The sequence below is a fragment of the Bufo gargarizans genome, chromosome 7 (genome assembly GCF_014858855.1).
Source record: "Bufo gargarizans isolate SCDJY-AF-19 chromosome 7, ASM1485885v1, whole genome shotgun sequence".
Classification (NCBI taxonomy): domain Eukaryota; kingdom Metazoa; phylum Chordata; class Amphibia; order Anura; family Bufonidae; genus Bufo; species Bufo gargarizans.
Window position 1 is genome coordinate 43,680,847 of NC_058086.1, and position 18,342 is coordinate 43,699,188.

Consider the following 18,342-nt stretch of genomic DNA (forward strand, 5'->3'; position numbering starts at 1 on the left):
CGCCCGTCACCAAGTGCATTTAACCCTCAGTAGTGTGGTGTGTCAAGCTGTGACACCAAGTGCATTTAACCAGCAATAGTCTGTTCATTTTTTGGCCATATACTAAATCAGGGGCAAGCTGCGCCCGTCACCAAGTGCATTTAACCAGCAATAGTGTGGTTATTTTTTGGCCATATCCCAGTCTAATTCTGTCACTAAATCCATACCGGTCACCCAGCGCCTAAATACTAGGCCTCAAATTTATATCCCGCTAAATCTCTCGTTACCGCTGTCCTGTTGTGGCTGGGAAAGTTATTTAGTGTCCGTCAAAGCACATTTTTTGTTCTGGGTTGAAGTACAATTCCCAATTTAGCAATTTCATAATTTAGTGGTTCCTGCTATATCAGAGCTATTTGAAATCTATCCCTAAAAGGGTATATAATATTCAAGGTGCACATTGGGTCATTCAGAATAACTTCACACACACCCGCTACTGTGTATTTCCAAGTCTAATTCTGTCACTAAACCCATACCTGTCACCCAGCGCCTAAATACTAGGCCTCAAATTTATATCCCGCTGAATTTGAATACAATACATTGGGCCAAATAATATATTTGTTGTTGTGGTGAACCATAACAATGAGAAAAACATCTAGTAAGGGACGCGGACGTGGACATGGTCGTGGACATGGTCGGACATGGTGGGTGACGTGAAGCCTCATTCTCTGCTATGACATGCAGACTGATTCTCTGCTGTCATGAAGCCAGATTGTCTGTTACGGGACCTCTCTGCTCTGCCTGTGTGCTAGGCCTAAATATATGCCAATGGACTGTTGCAGTGGTGGGTGACGTGAAGCCTCATTCTCTGCTATGACATGCAGACTGATTCTCTGCTGACATGAAGCCAGATTGTCTGTTACGGGACCTCTCTGCTCTGCCTGTGTGCTAGGCCTAAATATATGCCAATGGACTGTTGCAGTGGTGGGTGACGTGAAGCCTCATTCTCTGCTATGACATGCAGACTGATTCTCTGCTGTCATGAAGCCAGATTGTCTGTTACGGGACCTCTCTGCTCTGCCTGTGTGCTAGGCCTAAATATATGCCAATGGACTGTTGCAGTGGTGGGTGACGTGAAGCCTCATTCTCTGCTATGACATGCAGACTGATTCTCTGCTGTCATGAAGCCAGATTCTCTGTTACGGGACCTCTCTGCTCTGCCTGTGTGCTAGGCCTAAATATATGCCAATGGACTGTTGCAGTGGTGGGTGACGTGAAGCCTCATTCTCTGCTATGACATGCAGACTGATTCTCTGCTGACATGAAGCCAGATCCTCTGTTACGGGACCTCTCTCCTCTGCCTGGGTGCTGGGCCTAAATTTATGACAATGGACTGTTGCAGTGGTGGCTGACGTGAAGCCTGATTCTCTGCTATGACATGCAGACTGATTCTCTGCTGACATGAAGCCAGATCCTCTGTTACGGGACCTCTCTCCTCTGCCTGGGTGCTGGGCCTAAATTTATGAAAATGGACTCTTACAGTGGTGGGTGACGTGAAGCCTGATTCTCTGCTATGACATGAAGACTGATTCTCTGCTGACATGAAGCCAGATTGTCTGTTACGGGACCTCTCTCCTCTGCCTGGGTGCCGGGGCCTAAATATCTGAGAATGGACTGTTCCAGTGGTGGGTGACGGGAAGCCAGATTCTCTGCTATGGAACCTCTCTCCAATTGATTTTGGTTAATTTTTATTTATTTAATTTTTATTTTTATTAATTTCCCTATCCACATTTGTTTGCAGGGGATTTACCTACATGTTGCTGCCTTTTGCAGCCCTCTAGCCCTTTCCTGGGCTGTTTTACAGCCGTTTTAGTGCCGAAAAGTTCGGGTCCCCATTGACTTCAATGGGGTTCGGGTTCGGGACGAAGTTCGGATCGGGTTCGGATCCCGAACCCGAACATTTCCGGGATGTTCGGCCGAACTTCTCGAACCCGAACATCCAGGTGTTCGCTCAACTCTACTCAGCTACATAATCTCCCAATTCATTTACTGTGTTTGCAACGTCCTGTCCCTCGTAGGAAGAGCAGCTCTGGAGCACAAACTGCTCCAGAGCTGCTCTGAATACTGAACAGAAACATTCTGAATACCTATACGTTTTACTATGTTGGAGCAGAAATGTGATTTACATTTCGAATAATCAAAAGCGGACAGCACTCCTAGTGCTCAAGATGTGCAGGTGTGCGCCCCTGAGGAGGTTACGTCCAACTCACCCCTAAAGATGCAAAATCCAAAACAAGTGATACGGGGAGCACCCCAAATACCTTGCAGAAAGGGTTCTCTATTATTCCAGATGCATCGTTTCAATCGTCATAGCTTTTATCAAGCATGATGACAGCCGAAAACTTACATCTGGAATGAAGGAGGACTACTTTTTGCAAGATATTCGGAGTGCTCCCTCCATCCCTTGTTTTGCGTGATTTTGTTCTTTACATTTAAGTCACTCGCCTCTTGTCCAAGGACTAAGCAAAAATGTAATGTTCTTTTTACACTTCCTGTGCTCCCGGCATGTTCTTGAGGGGTAAAGTGAGAAACCCCTGGCTTAGACCCGTCGCCTCTGCCTAGAGATCACTGCTGCACCTAAGGTTGCAAAGAATTTTGGAGAGTCCGGACTATTTGGAAACCCCTCAAACCTCCTCAATATGTCATTGGGAAACTATTTCCATTATAGTCTAAAACTGCTGATAACATTTTAGATAACTGTCTCTTTTTGAGATTATTGGATGTAGTGGGCATGCTCTTTGACATGCGCAGGCAACTAAAAATCTATCAAATGGGGAAAAAAGAAATCACTCAGTGATCACTTGCACCCAGTATGGTTAAAGAGGACCTCTCACCGCTCCTCACATTCCTGTTTTAATATCTTCATGCATTCCCCACGTACCAACAATTCTGGAGCATCTATTCTTATGGCTCTACGTTGTGCCATTCCTCTAATATTTCTACTAGAAGTTATGAATAAATTGCTAGCAGTCTGCAGTAAGGGTACAGAGGGGCGGTAACCAGTTAAGGGGGTGTGTCCCTGCACAGTCTGACTCTATGCAATCAGTGGTGCTAGTTTCAGTCTGTGCAGGGACACACCCCCCTAACTGGTTACCGCCCCTCTGTACCCTTACTGCAGACTGCTAGCAATTCATTCATAACTTCTAGCAGAAATTATAAAGGAATGACACAACATAGAGCCATAAGAAGAGATGCTCCAGAATTGTTGGTACGTGGGGAATGCATGGAGATATTAAAATGAGCATATCAGGAGCGGTGAGAGGTCCCCTTTAAGCAGTCGCTCCTGTAATACTTGCCTTTGACACGATCTCTTTTTTTAAAGTCAATTATAATACAGGAGAAACTATTCCCTTTTTGACCCTTTGTGAGGTTTATCTGGGGAAGCCAAATGTTTGTTTTCTGCATAGAACAGTTCCTGATAAGATCTGTTATCTGAAAACTCCATCAATGGGAAATCCTTTTATGACAGGTAATGACGGTTTTATCCCATCACACTGAGATATTGTGAAAATCCGACATATTTCATACCCCGGGGGGACGGGGCCCTCCAACAACATAATAGGAAGAGAGATCATCTTGTGTATGTTTGTAAATTTGCTCTTCCTTGAATTAATTCTTTATCTCTTGAGACCATTTGGACTTAAGAAAACTAAGGCTACTTTCACACTCGCGTTTGGTGCGGATCCGTCATGGATCTGCATAGACAGATCCGTTCAGATAATACAGTCCCATGCATCCGTTCAGAACGGATCCATTTGTATTATCTTTGACATAGCCAAGACGGATCCGTCTTGAACACCATTGAAAGTCAATGGAGGACTTATCCGTTTTCTAGTGTGCCAGATTGTGTCAGTGGAAACGGATCCGTCCCCATTGACATTGTGTGCCAGGACGGATCCGTTTGGCTTAGTTTCGTCAGACGGACACCAAAACGCTGCAGGCGGCCTCCAGAGCGGAATGGAGACTGAACTGATGCATTCTGAGAGGTTCATTTTCCATTCAGAATGCATTAAGGGCAAAACTGATCCGTTTTGGACCGCTTGTGAGAGCCCTGAACGGATCTTACAAACGGAAACCAAAACGCCAGTGTGAAAGTAGCCTTACCCAGAAACTGACATCGACTTCTATGGGATGTAGTGGGCATGCTCTATGGCATGTGCAGAGGTCATGGTGCAGGTAGGAGCTCTCACCAATAGCTATGGTCGGTGGTGTTCCTGTGTTATCTGCCTCCATCATAATAAGGAGGGGTGTTACCGTTTATTGTAAGCAAGCCCTCTGATAATGAGATGACTACTGACCCGGCCCCCAACGTACACAGCTGTAAAGTGACTGGAACAGCCAGTGTACAAGACCTCAATATGTAAGGATTTTATGATAATGGATGATGTGGAAAATAAAAAGAAAACTACATTTTTTTATAATAACCTTGCATTCAACAAAGTCACTTCTGAGTATATTGGCAATTATAGGTGTAATTAAAATTTCTAGGGGAGATAAGGGCGAGGGGTATTAGTAGTCAGTGAGGAGACGCCAAATATTACACTGCCTTGTGCTTCAGGGTCTGTGGAGATTTGGGTACCGTAATAGCGTCAGACAAATGATCAGATTCAAATAGATTTTTACCTGTAGTTTATGTCATATGTGCTTTTTTTTACCTGGTTCTCCCCCTGGAATAGAAGAAATAAGTACCGTACCCCCCAGTAGCATCTCCCTGCGAGTATCAGATCTTATGACCCAGACATGATGATATGAATACTTCAAGTTATGAGAGGTATCATTTTTGTTTTTTTTGGAAGGTAGAATAACAATTAATTGGTTATTTATAAACCCCAACCTTAGGGCTCATGCACACAAACGTATTTTTCTTCCGTTTCCATTCCGTTATTTTACGGAATGCGGAACCATTTACTTCAACGGGGCTTGAAAAAAATAGAACATGTACTATTCTTTTCAGTTTTTCCACGGACAGGCATTGTTACAATGGATCCGCAAAAAAAAAAAAAAAAAACGGATGCAACACGGACGTCACACAGATGTCATTGTTTTTTTTAGCGGACCGCAAAATACGCACAGTTGTGTGCATGAGCCCTTAGGCCAGGCATCTCAAACTGCGGCCCTCCAGCTGTTGCAAAACTACAACTACCAGCATGCCCGGACAGCCTACAGCATGGATGTCAAACTCATGGCCCTCCAGATGTTGCAAAACTACAACTCCCATCATTCCCTGATAGCTGTAGTATGCCCAGGCATGATGGGAGTTGTAGTTTTGCAACAGCTGGAGGGCCACGAGTTTGACATCCCTGGCCTACAGGTATCAGCCTACAGCAGGGCATTGTGGGAGTTGTAGTTTTACAACAGCTGGAGGGCCGCAGTTTGAGATGCCTGCCTTAGGCAGATGTCAAGGCCCACTGGGCTTCGGGGAGTCCACAATGTGCTTTATGCCTGTAGGGCCTCATGCACACGACACTGTCAGTGATTTGGCTTCAGTTGTGTTTCCTTGTGTCTTCCTTTTTTTTTTTGTCTGACAGGAAAAAAAAAAAAAGGAAAGTTTATGAAAAGTGTAATTTTATTGCACCAAGGTCTTGTAGAAAAAAAACGGACGCGGACACGGATGACATACCAGTTGTGCATCCGTTTTTTTTTTTTTTACCGGACCCATTGACTTGAATGGGTCCGTCCTCTGTTTTCCACTGACAAGAATAGGACAGGTTATATTTTTTTGACGGACTGGAATCACGGACGTGGAGAAAAAACGGAGGACTATGAGTTTTTTTTCACAGCTCCATAGAAATCAATGGGACCTTTGCTAAACTGTGGAAAATGACGGAACGGACGCGGATGCACACAACGGTCGTGTGCATGAGGCCTAAAGCTAAGGGTTAGATTCACATTGGGCCCCAGTGATACCGTCACTGAAGACCCCATGTACCCCTGGTGGATGCACAGATGATCCAGTAAATATGACTAATAACAAGCGCAATAAGTGCCCATTATTGCATTTCATAATTAGCACACAAAAATTTCCCCTGGGGCACAAATAAAACCTTTTACCATTTTGATTTTTGCTGTTAACACTGAAATTCTGCAAAAAAAAAATCTTCTGATCATAGAGAAATACCAGTTCATGGATATTACAAAAAATCTCAACCTTTTATCATTTTTAGGTCCAATATTCTGCACTGATAAATTTTTTAATACAGTCCTGATCAAAAGTTTAAAGGGAACCTGTCACCTGGATTTTGGGTATAGAGCTTAGGACATGAATTGCTAGATGGCCGCTAGCACATCCGCAATACCCAGTCCCCATAGCTCTGTGTGCTTTTACTGTGCAAAAAAAACTATTTGATACATATGCAAATTTACATAAAAGAGTCCTATCTTACTTGTGTAACCAGAGAAGAGTCATATTTTCAAGCTCTGACTCATCTCGGGTTCATTTGCATATGTATCAAATCTGTTTTTTTCCACAATAAAAGCACACAGAGCTATGGGGACTGGGTATTGCGGATGTGCTAGCGGCCATCTAGCAACTCATGTCCTCAGCTCTATACCCATAATCCCAGTGACAGGTTCCCTTTAAGACCACTTGAAAAATGGCAAAAAAATCCTATTTAGCATGGCTGGATCTTAACAAGGTTCCAGGTAGAGCTTCAACATGCAACAAGAAGAAATGGGAGGGAGACAAAACATTTTTTGAGCATTCAATTAATTGAAAACAACGATTAAACTGAAACAGGCTGTTTTTCAGCTGATCCAAATTTTAGGACCACATGCCTTTAAAAGGCCAAATCTGTGCAAAGATGTGGATTCATTGTCACTTTCTGTCAGGTAGTCACACGTTGTGATGGCAAAGGCAAAAAACTCTCCCTTTTTGAACGTGGTCGGGTTGTTGAACTGCATAAGCAGGGTCTCTCACAGCGCGCCATCGCTGCTGAGGTGGGACGCAGTAAGACAGTCATGTGGAATTTCTTAAATGATCCTGAGGGTTATGGAACAGAAAAGTGGAAGACCCCAAAAAATTTCATCAGCACTGAGCCAGAGGATCCAATTGGCTGTCCGTCAAGACACTGGACGATCCTCCACCCAAATTAAGGCCCTTACTGGGGCTGACTGCAGCCCCATAACCATCAGACGGCATCTGAGACTGAAGGCCTTCAAAAACAAAAACGTCTTCAAAGACCTCGTCTCCTTGAACGCCACAGAACTGCTCGTTTGGACTTTGCAAGAGAGCACCAAACATGGGACATTCAAAGGTGGAAGAAAGTTTTATTCTCTGATTTAAATCTGATCAAAATTTAAAGGGCTTCTGTCAGCCCACTAAACCCTTTTTTTTTTCCGTTAATATTAATCCCTACACTGCAAGCTCCCTGTACATATGCTAAATATTAATTTTCGTTCAGTAGATATTGTTAAAAATCAAGTTTTATCATATGTAAATTACCTTGCTACCAGCAAGTAGGGCGGCTACTTGCTGGTAGCAGCCGCATCCTCCTCTCATCATGATGCCCCCTCCGCCGTTTGATTGACAGGGCCAGGGAACGGGTTCGTTCTCTGCTGGCCCTGTTCGAATTCAAAATATCGCGCCTGCGCCGTACCTTTCTTTAATCGGTGCAGGCGCACTGAGAGGCGGCCTCTCTCCCGGCCGCTCCATCCTCAATGCGCCTGCGCCGGGTGTAGATGTGACGTCATCGGCGCAGGCGCATTGAGGATGGAGCGGCCGGGAGAGAGGCCGCCTCTCAGTGCGCCTGCACCGATTAAAGAAAGGTACGGCGCAGGCGCGATATTTTGAATTCGAACAGGGCCAGCAGAGAACGAACTCGTTCCCTGGCCCTGTCAATCAAACGGCGGAGGGGGCGTCATGATGAGAGGAGGATGCCGCCCTACTTGCTGGTAGCAAGGTAATTTACATATGATAAAACTTGATTTTTAACAATATCTACTGAACGAAAATTAATATTTAGCATATGTACAGGGAGCTTGCAGTGTAGGGATTAATATTAACGGGGAAAAAAAAAAAGGGTTTAGTGGGCTGACAGAAGCCCTTTAACCTTGATGGTCCTGATGGTTTCCAACGTTACTGGCATGACAAGCAGATCCCACCTGAGATGTTTTCTACGCGCCACATTGGAGGGGGCGCCATAATGGTCTGGGGGGCTTTTTCCTTCAGTGGAACAATGGAGCTTCAGGAAGTGCAGGGGCGTCAAACGGCCGCTGGCTATGTCCAGATGTTGCAGAGAGCATTCCTCATGACTGAGGGCCCTCGTCTGTGTGGTAACGACTGGGTTTTTCAACAGGACAAGGCTACAGGACACAATGCCCGCAGGACAAGGGACTTCTTCCAGGAGAATAACATCACTCTTTTGGCCCATCCTGCAAGGGAAGTTTACAAAAGTGGACAACAGTTCCAGACAGTAGATGGCCTTCATGCGGCCGTCTTCACCACTTGGAGAAATGTTCCCACTCACCTCATGGAAACGCTTGCATCAAGCATGCCGAAACAATAACGGCGGAGCTACTCTTTACTGAGTTCATGTTTGGAAGTTGGATTTCTGTTTTGGGGGGGTTTATTTTATTTTTTGGAGATGTGGACCTAAACTTTTGATCAGCTGAAAAACAGCCTGTTTCCGTTTATTCGTTGTTTTCATTAAATTGAACGCTCCAAAAATGTTTTGTCTCCCTCCCATTTCTTCTTGTTGCATGTTGAAGCTCTACTTGGAACCTTGTTAAGATCCAGCCATGCTAAATAGGATTTTTTGTCATTTTCCAAGTGGTCTTAAATAGAGTTGAGCGAACACCTGGATGTTCGGGTTCGAGAAGTTCGGCCGAACATCCCGGAAATGTTCGGGTTCGGGATCCGAACCCGATCCGAACTTCGTCCCGAACCCGAACCCCATTGAAGTCAATGGGGACCCGAACTTTTCGGCACTAAAAAGGCTGTAAAACAGCCCAGGAAAGAGCTAGAGGGCTGCAAAAGGCAGCAACATGTAGGTAAATCCCCTGCAAACAAATGTGGATAGGGAAATGAATTAAAATAAAAATTAAATAAATAAAAATTAACCAAAATCAATTGGAGAGAGGTTCCATAGCAGAGAATCTGGCTTCCCGTCACCCACCACTGGAACAGTCCATTCTCAGATATTTAGGCCCCGGCACCCAGGCAGAGGAGAGAGGTCCCGTAACAGAGAATCTGTCTTCATGTCAGCAGAGAATTAGTCTGCATGTCATAGCAGAGAATGAGGCTTCACGTCAGCCACCACTGCAACAGTCCATTGGCATATATTTAGGCCCAGCACACACACAGGCAGAGGAGAGAGGTCCCGTAACAGACAATCTGGCTTCATGTCAGCAGAGAATCAGTCTGCATGTCATAGCAGAGAATCAGGCTTCACGTCAGCCACCACTGCAACAGTCCATTGGCATATATTTAGGCCCAGCACACACACAGGCAGAGGAGAGAGGTCCCGTAACAGAGAATCTGGCTTCATGTCAGCAGAGAATCAGTCTGCATGTCATAGCAGAGAATGAGGCTTCACGTCACCCACCACTGCAACAGTCCATTGGCATATATTTAGGCCTAGCACACAGGCAGAGCAGAGAGGTCCCGTAACAGACAATCTGGCTTCATGTCAGCAGAGAATCAGTCTGCATGTCATAGCAGAGAATGAGGCTTCACGTCAGCCACCACTGCAACAGTCCATTGGCATATATTTAGGCCTAGCACACAGGCAGAGCAGAGAGGTCCCGTAACAGACAATCTGGCTTCATGTCAGCAGAGAATCAGTCTGCATGTCATAGCAGAGAATCAGGCTTCACGTCAGCCACCACTGCAACAGTCCATTGTCATAAATTTAGGCCCAGCACCCAGGCAGAGGAGAGAGGTCCCGTAACAGACAATCTGGCTTCATGTCAGCAGAGAATTAGTCTGCATGTCATAGCAGAGAATCAGGCTTCATGTCAGCCACCACTGCAACAGTCCATTGGCATATATTTAGGCCCAGCACCCAGGCAGAGGAGGGAGGTCCCGTAACAGAGAATCTGTCTTCATGTCAGCAGAGAATCAGTCTGCATGTCATAGCAGAGAATGAGGCTTCACGTCACCCACCACTGCAACAGTCCATTGGCATATATTTAGGCCTAGCACACAGGCAGAGCAGAGAGGTCCCGTAACAGACAATCTGGCTTCATGTCAGCAGAGAATCAGTCTGCATGTCATAGCAGAGAATCAGGCTTCACGTCAGCCACCACTGCAACAGTCCATTGGCATATATTTAGGCCTAGCACACAGGCAGAGCAGAAAGGTCCCGTAACAGACAATCTGGCTTCATGTCAGCAGAGAATCAGTCTGCATGTCATAGCAGAGAATGAGGCTTCACGTCAGCCACCACTGCAACAGTCCATTGGCATATATTTAGGCCTAGCACACAGGCAGAGCAGAGAGGTCCCGTAACAGAGAATCTGTCTTCATGTCAGCAGAGAATCAGTCTGCATGTCATAGCAGAGAATGAGGCTTCACGTCAGCCACCACTGCAACAGTCTATTGGCATATATTTAGGCCTAGCACACAGGCAGAGGAGAGGTTCATTCAACTTTGGGTAGCCTCGCAATATAATGGTAAAATGAAAATAAAAATAGGATTGAATGAGGAAGTGCCCTGGAGTCCAATAATATATGGTTATGGGGAGGTAGTTAATGTCTAATCTGGACAAGGGACGGACAGGTCCTGTGGGATCCATGCCTGGTTCATTTTTATGAACGTCAGCTTGTCCACATTGGCTGTAGACAGGCGGCTGCGTTTGTCTGTAATGACGCCCCCTGCCGTGCTGAATACACGTTCAGACAAAACGCTGGCTGCCGGGCAGGCCAGCACCTCCAAGGCATAAAAGGCTAGCTCTGGCCACGTGGACAATTTAGAGACCCAGAAGTTGAATGGGGCCGAACCATCAGTCAGTACGTGGAGGGGTGTGCACACGTACTGTTCCACCATGTTAGTGAAATGTTGCCTCCTGCTAACACGTTGCGTATCAGGTGGTGGTGCAGTTAGCTGTGGCGTGTTGACAAAAGTTTTCCACATCTCTGCCATGCTAACCCTGCCCTCAGAGGAGCTGGCCGTGACACAGCTGCCTTGGCGACCTCTTGCTCCTCCTCTGCCTTGGCCTTGGGCTTCCACTTGTTCCCCTGTGACATTTGGGAATGCTCTCAGTAGCGCGTCTACCAACGTGCGCTTGTACTCGCGCATCTTCCTATCACGCTCCAGTGCAGGAAGTAAGGTGGGCACATTGTCTTTGTAGCGTGGATCCAGCAGGGTGGCAACCCAGTAGTCCGCACAGGTTAAAATGTGGGCAACTCTGCTGTCGTTGCGCAGGCACTGCAGCATGTAGTCGCTCATGTGTGCCAGGCTGCCCAGGGGTAAGGACAAGCTGTCCTCTGTGGGAGGCGTATCGTCATCGTCCTGCCTTTCCCCCCAGCCACGCACCAGTGATGGACCCGAGCTGCGTTGGGTGCCACCCCGCTGTGACCATGCTTCATCCTCATCCTCCTCCACCTCCTCCTCATCCTCGTCCTCCTCGTCCTCCAGTAGTGGGCCCTGGCTGGCCACATTTGTACCTGGCCTCTGCTGTTGCCAAAAACCTCCCTCTGAGTCACTTCGAAGAGACTGGCCTGAAAGTGCTAAAAATGACCCCTCTTCCTCCTCCTCCTCCTCCTCCTCCTGGGCCACCTCCTCTTCCATCATCGCCCTAAGTGTTTTCTCAAGGAGACATAGAAGTGGTATTGTAACGCTGATAACGGCGTCATCGCCACTGGCCATGTTGGTGGAGTACTCGAAACAGCGCAACAGGGCACACAGGTCTCGCATGGAGGCCCAGTCATTGGTGGTGAAGTGGTGCTGTTCTGTAGTGCGACTGACCCGTGCGTGCTGCAGCTGAAACTCCACTATGGCCTGCTGCTGCTCGCACAGTCTGTCCAGCATGTGCAAGGTGGAGTTCCACCTGGTGGGCACGTCGCATATGAGGCGGTGAGCGGGAAGGCCGAAGTTACGCTGTAGCGCAGACAGGCGAGCAGCAGCAGGATGTGAACGCCGGAAGCGCGAACAGACGGCCCGCACTTTATGCAGCAGCTCTGACATGTCGGGGTAGTTGTGAATGAACTTCTGCACCACCAAATTCAGCACATGCGCCAAGCAAGGGATGTGCGTCAAATTGGCTAGTCCCAGAGCTGCAACGAGATTTCGCCCATTATCACACACCACCAGGCCGGGCTTGAGGCTCACCGGCAGCAACCACTCGTCGGTCTGTTGTTCTATACCCCGCCACAACTCCTGTGCGGTGTGGGGCCTGTCCCCCAAACATATGAGTTTCAGAATGGCCTGCTGACGTTTACCCCGGGCTGTGCTGAAGTTGGTGGTGAAGGTGTGTGGCTGACTGGATGAGCAGGTGGAAGAAGAGGAGGAGGAAGCCGAGAAGGAGGAGGTGGCAACAGGAGGCAAAGAATGTTGCCCTGCGATCCTTGGCGGCGGAAGGACGTGCGCCAAACAGCTCTCCGCCTGGGGCCCAGCTGCCACTACATTTACCCAGTGTGCAGTTAGGGAGATATAGCGTCCCTGGCCGTGCTTACTGGTCCACGTATCTGTGGTTAGGTGGACCTTGCCACAGATGGCGTTGCGCAGTGCACACTTGATTTTATCGGATACTTGGTTGTGCAGGGAAGGCACGGCTCTCTTGGAGAAGTAGTGCCGGCTGGGAACAACATACTGTGGGACAGCAAGCGACATGAGCTGTTTGAAGCTGTCTGTGTCCACCAGCCTAAATGACAGCATTTCATAGGCCAGTAGTTTAGAAATGCTGGCATTCAGGGCCAGGGATCGAGGGTGGCTAGGTGGGAATTTACGCTTTCTATCAAATGTTTGTGAGATGGAGAGCTGAACGCTGGCGTGTGACATGGTTGAGACGCTTGGTGACGGAGGTGGTGGTGGTGGTGTTGGTGGTACATCCCCTGTTTGCTGGGCGGCAGGTGCCAACGTTCCTCCAGAGGCGGAGGAAGAGGCCGAGGCGGCAGCAGCAGAATAGGCCGAGGCGGCAGCAGCAGAAGAGGTAGCAGGGGGAGCCTGAGTGACTTCCTTGGTTTTAAGGTGTTTACTCCACTGCAGTTCATGCTTTGCATGCAGGTGCCTGGTCATGCAGGTTGTGCTCAGGTTCAGAACGTTAATGCCTCGCTTCAGGCTCTGATGGCACAGCGTGCAAACCACTCGGGTCTTGTCGTCAGCACATTGTTTGAAGAAGTGCCATGCCAGGGAACTCCTTGAAGCTGCCTTTGGGGTGCTCGGTCCCAGATGGCGGCGGTCAGTAGCAGGCGGAGTCTCTTGGCGGCGGGTGTTCTGCTTTTGCCCACTGCTCCCTCTTTTGCTACGCTGTTGGCTCGGTCTCACCACTGCCTCTTCCTCCGAACTGTGAAAGTCAGTGGCACGACCTTCATTCCATGTGGGGTCTAGGACCTCATCGTCCCCTGCATCGTCTTCCACCCAGTCTTGATCCCTGACCTCCTGTTCAGTCTGCACACTGCAGAAAGACGCAGCAGTTGGCACCTGTGTTTCGTCATCATCAGAGACATGCTGAGGTGGTATTCCCATGTCCTCATCATCAGGAAACATAAGTGGTTGTGCGTCAGTGCATTCTATGTCTTTCACCGCTGGGGAAGGGCTAGGTGGATGCCCTTGGGAAACCCTGCCAGCGGAGTCTTCAAACAGCATAAGAGACTGCTGCATAACTTGAGGCTGAGACAGTTTCCCTGGTATGCATGGGGGTGATGTGACAGACTGATGGGGTTGGTTTTCAGGCGCCATCTGTGCGCTTTCTGCAGAAGACTGGGTGGGAGATAATGTGAACGTGCTGGATCCACTGTCGGCCACCCAATTGACTAATGCCTGTACCTGCTCAGGCCTTACCATCCTTAGAACGGCATTGGGCCCCACCATATATCGCTGTAAATTCTGGCGGCTACTGGGACCTGAGGTAGTTGGTACACTAGGACGTGTGGATGTGGCAGAACGGCCACGTCCTCTCCCAGCACCAGAGGGTCCACTAACACCACCACGACCATGTCCACGTCCGCGTCCCTTACTAGATGTTTTTCTCATTGTTATGGTTCACCACAACAACAAATATATTATTTGGCCCAATGTATTGTATTCAAATTCAGCGGGATATAAATTTGAGGCCTAGTATTTAGGCGCTGGGTGACCGGTATGGATTTAGTGACAGAATTAGACTTGGAAATGCACAGTAGCGGGTGTGTGTGAAGTTATTCTGAATGACCCTATGTGCACCTTCAATATGATCTACCCTTTTAGGGATAGATTTCAAATAGCTCTGATATAGCAGAAACGACTAAATTATGAAATTGCTAAATTGGGAATTGTATTTCAACCCAGAACAAAAAATGTGCTTTGACGGACACTAAATAACTTTCCCAGCCACAACAGGACAGCGGTAACGAGAGATTTAGCGGGATATAAATTTGAGGCCTAGTATTTAGGCGCTGGGTGACAGGTATGGGTTTAGTGACAGAATTAGATTTGGAAATGCACAGTAGCGGGTGTGTGAAGTTATTCTGAATGACCCTATGTGCACCTTGAATATTATATACCCTTTTAGGGATAGATTTCAAATAGCTCTGATATAGCAGAAACCACTAAATTATGAAATTGCTAAATTGGGAATTGTATTTCAACCCAGAACAAGAAATGTGCTTGAACGGACACTAAATAACTCGCCCAGCTACAGCACTAGGGACAGATTTAGCGGGATATAAATTTGAGGCCTAGTATTTAGGCGCTGGGTGACAGGTATGGGTTTAGTGCCAGAATTAGACTTGGAAATACACAGTAGCGGGTGTGTGTGAAGTTATTCTGAATGACCCAATGTGCACCTTGAATATTATATACCCTTTTAGGGATAGATTTCAAATAGCTCTGATATAGCAGAAACCACTAAATTATGAAATTGCTAAATTGGGAATTGTATTTCAACCCAGAACAAGAAATGTGCTTGAACGGACACTAAATAACTCGCCCAGCTACAGCACTAAGGACAGATTTAGCGGGATATAAATTTGAGGCCTAGTATTTAGGCGCTGGGTGACAGGTATGGGTTTAGTGCCAGAATTAGACTTGGAAATACACAGTAGCGGGTGTGTGTGAAGTTATTCTGAATGACCCAATGTGCACCTTGAATATTATATACCCTTTTAGGGATAGATTTCAAATAGCTCTGATATAGCAGAAACCACTAAATTATGAAATTGCTAAATTGGGAATTGTATTTCAACCCAGAACAAGAAATGTGCTTGAACGGACACTAAATAACTCGCCCAGCTACAGCACTAGGGACAGATTTAGCGGGATATAAATTTGAGGCCTAGTATTTAGGCGCTGGGTGACAGGTATGGGTTTAGTGCCAGAATTAGACTTGGAAATACACAGTAGCGGGTGTGTGTGAAGTTATTCTGAATGACCCAATGTGCACCTTGAATATTATATACCCTTTTAGGGATAGATTTCAAATAGCTCTGATATAGCAGAAACCACTAAATTATGAAATTGCTAAATTGGGAATTGTATTTCAACCCAGAACAAGAAATGTGCTTGAACGGACACTAAATAACTCGCCCAGCTACAGCACTAGGGACAGATTTAGCTGGATATAAATTTGAGGCCTAGTATTTAGGCGCTGGGTGACAGGTATGGGTTTAGTGCCAGAATTAGACTTGGAAATACACAGTAGCGGGTGTGTGTGAAGTTATTCTGAATGACCCAATGTGCACCTTGAATATTATATACCCTTTTAGGGATAGATTTCAAATAGCTCTGATATAGCAGAAACCACTAAATTATGAAATTGCTAAATTGGGAATTGTATTTCAACCCAGAACAAGAAATGTGCTTGAACGGACACTAAATAACTCGCCCAGCTACAGCACTAGGGACAGATTTAGCGGGATATAAATTTGAGGCCTAGTATTTAGGCGCTGGGTGACAGGTATGGGTTTAGTGCCAGAATTAGACTTGGAAATACACAGTAGCGGGTGTGTGTGAAGTTATTCTGAATGACCCAATGTGCACCTTGAATATTATATACCCTTTTAGGGATAGATTTCAAATAGCTCTGATATAGCAGAAACCACTAAATTATGAAATTGCTAAATTGGGAATTGTATTTCAACCCAGAACAAGAAATGTGCTTGAACGGACACTAAATAACTCGCCCAGCTACAGCACTAGGGACAGATTTAGCGGGATATAAATTTGAGGCCTAGTATTTAGGCGCTGGGTGACAGGTATGGGTTTAGTGCCAGAATTAGACTTGGAAATACACAGTAGCGGGTGTGTGTGAAGTTATTCTGAATGACCCAATGTGCACCTTGAATATTATATACCCTTTTAGGGATAGATTTCAAATAGCTCTGATATAGCAGAAACCACTAAATTATGAAATTGCTAAATTGGGAATTGTATTTCAACCCAGAACAAGAAATGTGCTTGAACGGACACTAAATAACTCGCCCAGCTACAGCACTAGGGACAGATTTAGCTGGATATAAATTTGAGGCCTAGTATTTAGGCGCTGGGTGACAGGTATGGGTTTAGTGCCAGAATTAGACTTGGAAATACACAGTAGCGGGTGTGTGTGAAGTTATTCTGAATGACCCAATGTGCACCTTGAATATTATATACCCTTTTAGGGATAGATTTCAAATAGCTCTGATATAGCAGAAACCACTAAATTATGAAATTGCTAAATTGGGAATTGTATTTCAACCCAGAACAAGAAATGTGCTTGAACGGACACTAAATAACTCGCCCAGCTACAGCACTAAGGACAGATTTAGCGGGATATAAATTTGAGGCCTAGTATTTAGGCGCTGGGTGACAGGTATGGGTTTAGTGCCAGAATTAGACTTGGAAATACACAGTAGCGGGTGTGTGTGAAGTTATTCTGAATGACCCAATGTGCACCTTGAATATTATATACCCTTTTAGGGATAGATTTCAAATAGCTCTGATATAGCAGAAACCACTAAATTATGAAATTGCTAAATTGGGAATTGTATTTCAACCCAGAACAAGAAATGTGCTTGAACGGACACTAAATAACTCGACCAGCTACAGCACTAGGGACAGATTTAGCGGGATATAAATTTGAGGCCTAGTATTTAGGCGCTGGGTGACAGGTATGGGTTTAGTGCCAGAATTAGACTTGGAAATACACAGTAGCGGGTGTGTGTGAAGTTATTCTGAATGACCCAATGTGCACCTTGAATATTATATACCCTTTTAGGGATAGATTTCAAATAGCTCTGATATAGCAGAAACCACTAAATTATGAAATTGCTAAATTGGGAATTGTATTTCAACCCAGAACAAGAAATGTGCTTGAACGGACACTAAATAACTCGCCCAGCTACAGCACTAGGGACAGATTTAGCTGGATATAAATTTGAGGCCTAGTATTTAGGCGCTGGGTGACAGGTATGGGTTTAGTGCCAGAATTAGACTTGGAAATACACAGTAGCGGGTGTGTGTGAAGTTATTCTGAATGACCCAATGTGCACCTTGAATATTATATACCCTTTTAGGGATAGATTTCAAATAGCTCTGATATAGCAGAAACCACTAAATTATGAAATTGCTAAATTGGGAATTGTATTTCAACCCAGAACAAGAAATGTGCTTGAACGGACACTAAATAACTCGCCCAGCTACAGCACTAAGGACAGATTTAGCGGGATATAAATTTGAGGCCTAGTATTTAGGCGCTGGGTGACAGGTATGGGTTTAGTGCCAGAATTAGACTTGGAAATACACAGTAGCGGGTGTGTGTGAAGTTATTCTGAATGACCCAATGTGCACCTTGAATATTATATACCCTTTTAGGGATAGATTTCAAATAGCTCTGATATAGCAGAAACCACTAAATTATGAAATTGCTAAATTGGGAATTGTATTTCAACCCAGAACAAGAAATGTGCTTGAACGGACACTAAATAACTCGCCCAGCTACAGCACTAGGGACAGATTTAGCGGGATATAAATTTGAGGCCTAGTATTTAGGCGCTGGGTGACAGGTATGGGTTTAGTGCCAGAATTAGACTTGGTAATACACAGTAGCGGGTGTGTGTGAAGTTATTCTGAATGACCCAATGTGCACCTTGAATATTATATACCCTTTTAGGGATAGATTTCAAATAGCTCTGATATAGCAGAAACCACTAAATTATGAAATTGCTAAATTGGGAATTGTATTTCAACCCAGA